This window comes from Schistocerca cancellata, chromosome 1, assembly GCF_023864275.1.
Source record: "Schistocerca cancellata isolate TAMUIC-IGC-003103 chromosome 1, iqSchCanc2.1, whole genome shotgun sequence".
Taxonomy (NCBI): Eukaryota; Metazoa; Arthropoda; class Insecta; order Orthoptera; family Acrididae; genus Schistocerca; species Schistocerca cancellata.
Window position 1 is genome coordinate 506,973,637 of NC_064626.1, and position 8,244 is coordinate 506,981,880.

The 8,244-nt window shown below is 47.1% G+C and overlaps 1 non-coding gene across 1 annotated transcript; it reads right to left on the bottom strand.

The window, feature by feature from the left end:
* Window positions 1-5,644: 5,644 nt before the first annotated feature.
* Window positions 5,645-5,718, bottom strand: Trnat-ugu (transfer RNA threonine (anticodon UGU)). The gene has a single exon. It is a non-coding gene; the product is annotated as a tRNA-Thr (tRNA).
* Between the last annotated feature and the right edge of the window lie 2,526 nt (window positions 5,719-8,244).

Below are 8,244 nucleotides of genomic sequence, written 5' to 3' on the forward strand. Positions count from 1 at the left end.
TTAAATATTACGATTGTAGCCCCAATACGGTGACATTCGACAATGAACGAAGTATCAGATATACCTCTTTCTGATGACAGTGGCTCTGGAAATATCAATATCCATAACATACTTATGACTGGACATAATTTTTCACGTAAAACTTTTCATCCCCCTTAAGGCTATCGATGCACTGAAATCACAGTTTACCGTAACAAATCCGTACCTCCCTTACTACCAGAGAAAGCCATTTCTTTGCACATGTTGAAACACTGACCACAGTAATTTTACACCCCAACACATACTTAATAAGCCTGCTTATCACAGCGAAACATCCTCTACTAAGTATAATACTTTCCCATTATCTGAATGATGGTGACACAAACCGGCAATGAGTGAAAATCCGCGATGGATGGGCATGCCTCATTCCTTTTTCTTAAGAGTGGTACTAGTGTGTCTTAGGAAGAGAGACGTGATCGTTTTATAAGCGACCGCTATTAAAAACACGATCGCAACGACTATACTACTGTGATCCTTCATAAAAAGCGGTCTTGGTTCTGCAGACGCACACAAGTTTCACTCATATCGAGATATGGTACTGCTTCCGAATGAAGTGGTCTTCCACACAAATACCACGACATTGAATATAGAAAGTGATCGCAAGGGTGTGTATTGACAGACCAAAAGCGCGGACGTACGTCCTTGGGGGTGTAGGCTCGTAATAAACCTCCATTCTCACCAAATTTAGAAAGATTCGGCTAAGGTAAGTGGTATTAAGCCGATATTTGCAACTCTCTCTTGCTGCCACTAGATATTCCTCATGGTAACAAAAGTGTTTGTAATGCATTCTGTCTCGATGCGACGGAGACAGTGTAACACAGATTCTATGATATATCCGCTGGGCTATAGGCAAGGGAGTATGAGGGTTGATTGAGAATGATCATATACAGTAGATGGTGTGCTGTGTAACGAATCACTTCAAAATGGAACGATAAATTGAAGTCATAAGAAATATACAAAATCCTATGACCAATACACTGGCTTTCAGGTCCATAGTGTTACACTTTCTGGTAGAAATGCTGCCTGGATTCGGAATTATGTATCTCCATCCAACCATATATTCAGATTGGATCGTATGGAGAAGTCTTTTAATGATTGCAGGCACCAGTGGATCATATTCTTGGTACTCTCATATCTCGAAACAAGTCACCTTTTTCGAACCTATCTGCTACAGCAAAACTCTATGGCTTTAGACAGGCCCTCTTGTAACTGTTTCTCGGTCTCTACTCCTGTCCGCCTCCGGTAGCTGAAAGGTCAGCGTGACGGATTGTCAGTCCTCTGGGCCTGGGCTGGATTCCCGGCTGGGTCGGGGAATATTCTCCGCCCAGGGACTGGGTGTTGTGCTGTTCTCATCAACATCCTATCATCCTCTTCGACTGCAGGTCGCCGAAGTGGCATCAAATTGAAAGGCAGGCGCCCGGCGAACGGCCTGCCCGACGGGGGACTCTAGCTATACGATTAAATAAAATAAATAAAGTCTCTACTCCGACCTTCCTGTGGCTTTGCCCTTGTGTTCATCCCAGTTTAATTTGGAACTGAGTAGAAGTCGGAGAGTTCTATATCTACCATCATCTGCAACCTGTAGAGAAACAGGCTGAGCTGAGTCAAAGCGACAGGACCATGTTTTGGCCACTCAGTGGAAATGGAAGCATAATGTCATAGCTCCACCAGCCATGAACAAAGCGTAAGGCCAGCGCCAAATGAATCTTTCTCCTGCAGCACGAGGTAATAGAAAACACAATACAAGCAGTTACGGTGGTGTTTATTATCGAGAGTATCATATGAGAACCAGAGGAAGGATGAGGATTTTGCTTCTGCATTGTGGTGCATTTCCAAATTTCATACAGGTACTGCAGTCTGAAGGAAATCTGTGACTCTCAGGGTACATTCATGTCTGTCATAAGAATGTTCTCTGTATCCTCAATATTTTGTACGATCCAACAGAGATAACTGTATAAGCTTCACTAATCTCACCCAGTAGGGAACTCAATAAGATATTTCCACTTTTCTCTCTTCCGATATATCGGGAAACAAATACCGTCTGTGTGTTGACATTGATGATATGTGGTGATCTCAATTAAATATACAAGTATTGGTCCACTGGAGCAGGTGGCCAGTGATCAAAGTCACCTGTGCAAACCAATGTGAAATTTGAAACTTCCTGCCGGCCACGGTGGCCGAGCGGTTCTAGGCACTTCAGTCCGGAAGCGCGCAACTGCTACGGTCGCAGGTTCGAATCCTGCCTCGGGCATGAAAGTGTGTGATGCCCTTAGATTAGTTAGGTTTAAGTAGTTCTAAGTTCTAGGGGACTGATGACCTCAGATGTTAAGTCTCATAGTGCTCAGAGCCATTTGAACCATTTTTTTTCTTTTTTTGAAACTTCCTGGCAGATTGAAACTGTGTGCCAGACACAGATTCGAACTCGGGACCTTTGCCTTTCGCGGGCAAGTGCTCTACCGACTGAGCTACCCAAGCACGACTCACACCCCTTCCTCACAGCTTTACTTCTGCCAGTATCTCGTCTCCTACCTTCCAAACTTTACAGAAGCTGCCCTGCGAACCCTGCAGAACTAGCTCTCCTGAAAGAAAGGATATTGCGGAGACATGGCTTAGCCACAGCCTGGGGGATGTTTCCAGAATGAGATTTTCACTTTGCAGCGGAGTGTGTGCTGATATGAAACTTCCTGGCAGATTAAAACTGTGTGCCGGACCAAGATTCGAACTCGGGACCTCTCAATGTGAAATTTCATCATCTGTACTGTAGGAGGACCTTATCCCACAGACTATCAGTCGCAAGAGGGAGTCCCTGTGTTGTTGTTAGAAACAGTTCCTTTCTGCTGTAACAGATCCAAGTAGTGTATGACTACAGCTGTGTACACAGATAAACGTTTTGCAATTTTTGCCGTGATTAGAGGTCTGTGTCAGGTGCTAAACTGTCATTAACACATTTCAATCCACTGGCTCCTACAGAAAGCTGGACAATGCATGGTGTAAATTATGCTGCTGCTGCTCTCACAACACACAGCATGGTTGAAATAAAAGACAGAGGTGGTGTTTCTTATTGACAGAAATATGGAAGACACCGCAAAATATGGAGACTGGAAGAGTTTGCGGATTTGTGGAGCATTTTCAAACATTTGTCTGAAGGTGATCACCTCTACATTTAATCTCACCTTCCAAAGTGATTGAGTTTCAGGTGTCTCGGAACTCCATTTCGGTTGATTCGTCATACTGCAGTCATACATGCGATCCCTGTTTTGCTGCTGGTCATCCATGAAAGGTGTTGTTCTAATCATGACTCTCTGCATGTGAAACAAGTGGTATCAGTCTCTCATTATGTGGTAATCAACAGTGTACCATTGAGCAGATGGGATAGAAAAGACGCTGTTGACATCGGTTGATGTACTGTAATAAGCACCACAGTTAATACGGCAATCAGTTTAGCAATTCAGCAGTTTTTCTGTAATTTCAACACTGACTATTGACACGACAGCTTGCTTTCCAATTTCTGTATCAGCGCTAAACCATCCCTTCACTACTTCGTGTGTACCATATACTAGATTCCTAATGTAGGTAGATAATGGTGCAGTATGTACATTCATTGTCAATTCTTGAACATATTCACCAAAGTTTACCAAATGGCACCCTATACCTTTACCTAGTTTATCTACATATTTCTATCACTTCGATCATACTGCTTAATTTACAGTTACTACTGTCCATATTTCCTTATCATGAAGGGTGCACAGAGCATTCTCAATTTCTTAGGATAAAGTAGGAGACTGAAAGATTTCCCCACATTGTCTTTGTCCAACCTCCTTACAACACTGTCATTGATTTAATTTGTAACTGACCAGAAGCAGGAGGGTACTACACACACTACATTCCATGTTTGTGAAGGAAGAGAGGGACCTGAGTCCATAACTGCTGTTGAGTGAAGACTGTTCTGCACCCAATCTCACTCATTGCGCCCCATGCAAGTGCACAAGATACACTCCTGGAAATGGAAAAAAGAACACATTGACACCGGTGTGTCAGACCCACAATACTTGCTCCGGACACTACGAGAGGGCTGTATAAGCAATGATCACACGCACGGCACAGCGGACACACCAGGAACCGCGGTGTTGGCCGTCGAATGGCGCTAGCTGCGCAGCATTTGTGCACCGCCGCCGTCAGTGTCAGCCAGTTTGCCGTGGCATACGGAGCTCCATCGCAGTCTTTAACACTGGTAGCATGCCGCGACAGCGTGGGCGTGAACCGTATCTGCAGTTGACGGACTTTGAGCGAGGGCGTATAGTGGGCATGCGGGAGGCCGGGTGGACGTACCGCCGAATTGCTCAACACGTGGGGCGTGAGGTCTCCACAGTAGATCGATGTTGTCGCCAGTGGTCGGCGGAAGGTGCACGTGCCCGTCGACCTGGGACCGGACCGCAGCGACGCACGGATGCACGCCAAGACCGTAGGATCCTACGCAGTGTCGTAGGGGACCGCACCGCCACTTCCCAGCAAATTAGGGACACTGTTGCTCCTGGGGTATCGGCGACGACCATTCGCAACCGTCTCCATGAAGCTGGGCTACGGTCCCGCACACCGTTAGGCCGTCTTCCGCTCACGCCCCAACATCGTGCAGCCCGCCTCCAGTGGTGTCGCGACAGGCGTGAATGGAGGGACGAATGGAGACGTGTCGTCTTCAGCGATGAGAGTCGCTTCTGCCTTGGTGCCAATGATGGTCGTATGCGTGTTTGGCGCCGTGCAGGTGAGCGCCACAATCAGGACTGCATACGACCGAGGCACACAGGGCCAACACCCGGCATCATGGTGTGGGGAGCGATCTCCTACATTGGCCGTACACCACTGGTGATCGTCGAGGGGACACTGAATAGTGCACGGTACATCCAAACCGTCATCGAACCCATCGTTGTACCATTCCTAGACCGGCAAGGGCACTTGCTGTTCCAACAGGACAATGCACGTCCGCATGTATCCCGTGCCACCCAACGTGCTCTAGAAGGTGTAAGTCAACTACCCTGGCCAGCAAGATCTCCGGATCTGTCCCCCATTGAGCATGTTTGGGACTGGATGAAGCGTCGTTTCACGCGGTCTGCACGTCCAGCACGAACGCTGGTCCAACTGAGGCGCCAGGTGGAAATGGCATGGCAAGCCGTTCCACAGGACTACATCCAGCATCTCTACGATCGTCTCCATGGGAGAATAGCAGCCTGCATTGCTGCAAAAGGTGGATATACACTGTACTAGTGCCGACATTGTGCATGCTCTGTTGCCTGTGTCTATGTGCCTGTGGTTCTGTCAGTGTGATCATGTGATGTATCTGACCCCAGGAATGTGTCAGTAAAGTTTCCCCTTCCTGGGACAATGAATTCACGGTGTTCTTATTTCAATTTCCAGGAGTGTATCTCCATATACATGCATATGGTAGATATGAGAGTTTTGTGATGATATAACAGATGGTTAAGAGGAAGATATGTGTGGTGTTTATGCGTGATGGAGCTCCAGACAGACAGAGATTGAAGTTACAATTAAATGACTACCCTTAGCTGCATATAGGCGTTGATATAAGTCAACGGGGACAGTTGAAAATGTGTGCCCCGACTGGGACTCGAACCCAGGATCTTCTGCTTACATGGCAGATGCTCTGTCCATCTGAGCCACCGAGGACACAGAGGATAGTGCGAGTTTTCTATCCCACTCACTATGGTAACAACTTTAAGATGATGAAACTACTTCCTTCTACACCAAAGAAAAAAACGTAGAGTCCTTTAGATACATGCACACTACAGATTCCCAGAGGTGTATGGTGCCCATTGTTCACATCCGATCATGGTTCAGAAACTATACTATCTTCGCTTCAGTCCTACAAAATGATCATCAGCAGTGGAGAGTGCCTCTTACAAGGTAAGAGACAAACTCATAGCAGTGGTGTTTGATATGTGAAATGCATGCCATGCTGCTCTAACTCTCAGACACAGTCTCTTCTGTGCACAATATCTGCCAAGCAAATATATACGCAGGGATTGCAGTACCTCACAAACAGCTGCCATTAACTTAAAATCACTGTAGTTAAAAAACTGAAGACTCGATTTATGTTGAAGATGGGGAAAAGGAATGGAGTACATCGCATAGATCTTAGTTTGTCTAGAGGAGGGTGCTGAAACAGGTTTTCAGTCGATGTACATGTTTCATCACACATGCATTGCAACTTCTCTGCTGACTGTAGTATGGAGAGGTTTGCTGTTAATGATCGTAGATAGATAGTGCTCTAAGTCAAACACAGAGCATGCAGTTGTCTTGTGACAGCCAGAGCGAGAGCACCAGCAGCAGCGAGTACTGTTTGTATAAAGCGTTTATTTTGCATTTTGTTTACGACCTTCCACTAAGGAAGGGATTCTATTTGTGTTTATCTGCTCTGCATAGTAACTAACAGTTCTTGATAAAACTTTACGTAGTTTTCGTGTTAGATTTCTTAGTGTTTTCTTGATCGTTTAGAACAGAAAGCGCCCTAAAACCGTCTTTTGTTTGTTTCGCGGCCGTTAGCCACTAGTCACTTGAATCAGCAGTTGTCTTGTGACAGCCAGAGCGAGAGCACCAGCAGCAGCGAGTACTGTTTGTATAAAGCGTTTTTGTACTTATTTGCTGCGCTTAGCTTTTAAATAGTTTTTCTGGGAAAACCTAGCGTAGTTTTCGCGTCTCGTATTTCAGTGAGTGTTTCTTGATTATCAGAGTAGCTCATCAGAAGATTATCTTGGGAATTTGTCATCGTATAGAGTAGGGTAAACATAGTCATGTGTAGGGACTGTGGTTGTTGTGAGCGGACGCAAGGAGAATTGGCCACTCTTCGGGGGCAGGTGGAGGCTTTGTCTGTTAGGCTCATCGAGCTCGAGGCGCAGGCGTCGGCTCGTAGTGGCGTTGGGGCAACTGTGGTGAGACCTATGCCTACTTCGGTGGCCTTGGAGTCGCATGGAACCCCTGATGTCGCTGCGTCTTCCGGCAGTGAGCATCTTACCGGTCAGCCATCACTCCAGGGTGAATGGCGGACAGTGGTGGGCTCGCGCGTGCCTGGCCGAAAGGCGAAGGTGGGATCTGGCCGCGTGGCAGCTGCCTTACCCCTTTCCAACAGGTACGGGGTGCTTCCTAGTGGTGATGACATCGTTTCCGAGCCACCACAGGATGCCTCGCCTGTTGGGCCAGTGGCCGATTCTCCGGCAAGGTCCCGACAGTCACAGAGGGCGGGCCTATTAGTTATAGGAAGCTCCAACGTTAGGCGGGTTATTGAGCCCCTCAGGAAAATAGCGGGTAGGTCGGGGAAGAATGCCAGTGTGCACTCGGTGTGCTTGCCGGGGGGTCTCGTCCGTAATGTGGAGGAGGCCCTTCCGGCAGCTATTGAACGCACTGGGTGTGACCGGCTGCAGATAGTAGCACATGTCGGAACGAATGACGCCTGCCGCTTGGGTTCTGAGGCCATCCTTGGTTCCTTCCGGCGGCTGGCTGATTTGGTGAAGACAACCAGCATCGCACGCGGAGTGCAAGCTGAGCTTAATATCTGCAGCATAGTGCCCAGAGTCGATCGCGGTCCTCTGGTTTGGAGCCGTGTGGAGGGTCTAAACCAGAGGCTCAGACGACTCTGCGACTATAATGGTTGCAAATTCATCGACCTCCGTTATTGGGTGGAGAACTGTAGGGCCCCCCTAGACAGGTCAGGCGTGCACTACACACCGGAAGCAGCTACTAGGGTAGCAGAGTACGTGTGGCGTGCACACGGGGGTTTTTTAGGTTAGAGGGACCCCCCCTTGGGCGAAACGATAAAATACCTGACGGCTTACCAGAGAGGACATTATCATCGTTGATAAAGAACGTCCGTCCTCAGAGACCAAAAACAAGGAAAAGTTAACGTAATATTGGTAAACTGCAGGAGTATCTAGGGCAAGGTTCCTGAATTAGTATCTCTTATTGAAGGAAATAGTGCGCATATAGTATTAGGAACGGAAAGTTGGTTAAAACCGGAAGTGAACAGTAACGAAATCCTAGACACAGAATGGAATATATACCGCAAGGATAGGATAAACGCCAATGGTGGAGGAGTATTTATAGCAGTAAAGAATTCAATAATATCCAGTGAAGTTATTAGCGAATGCGAATGTGAAATAATCTGGGTTAAGCTAAGTATCAAAGGTGGGTCAGATATGA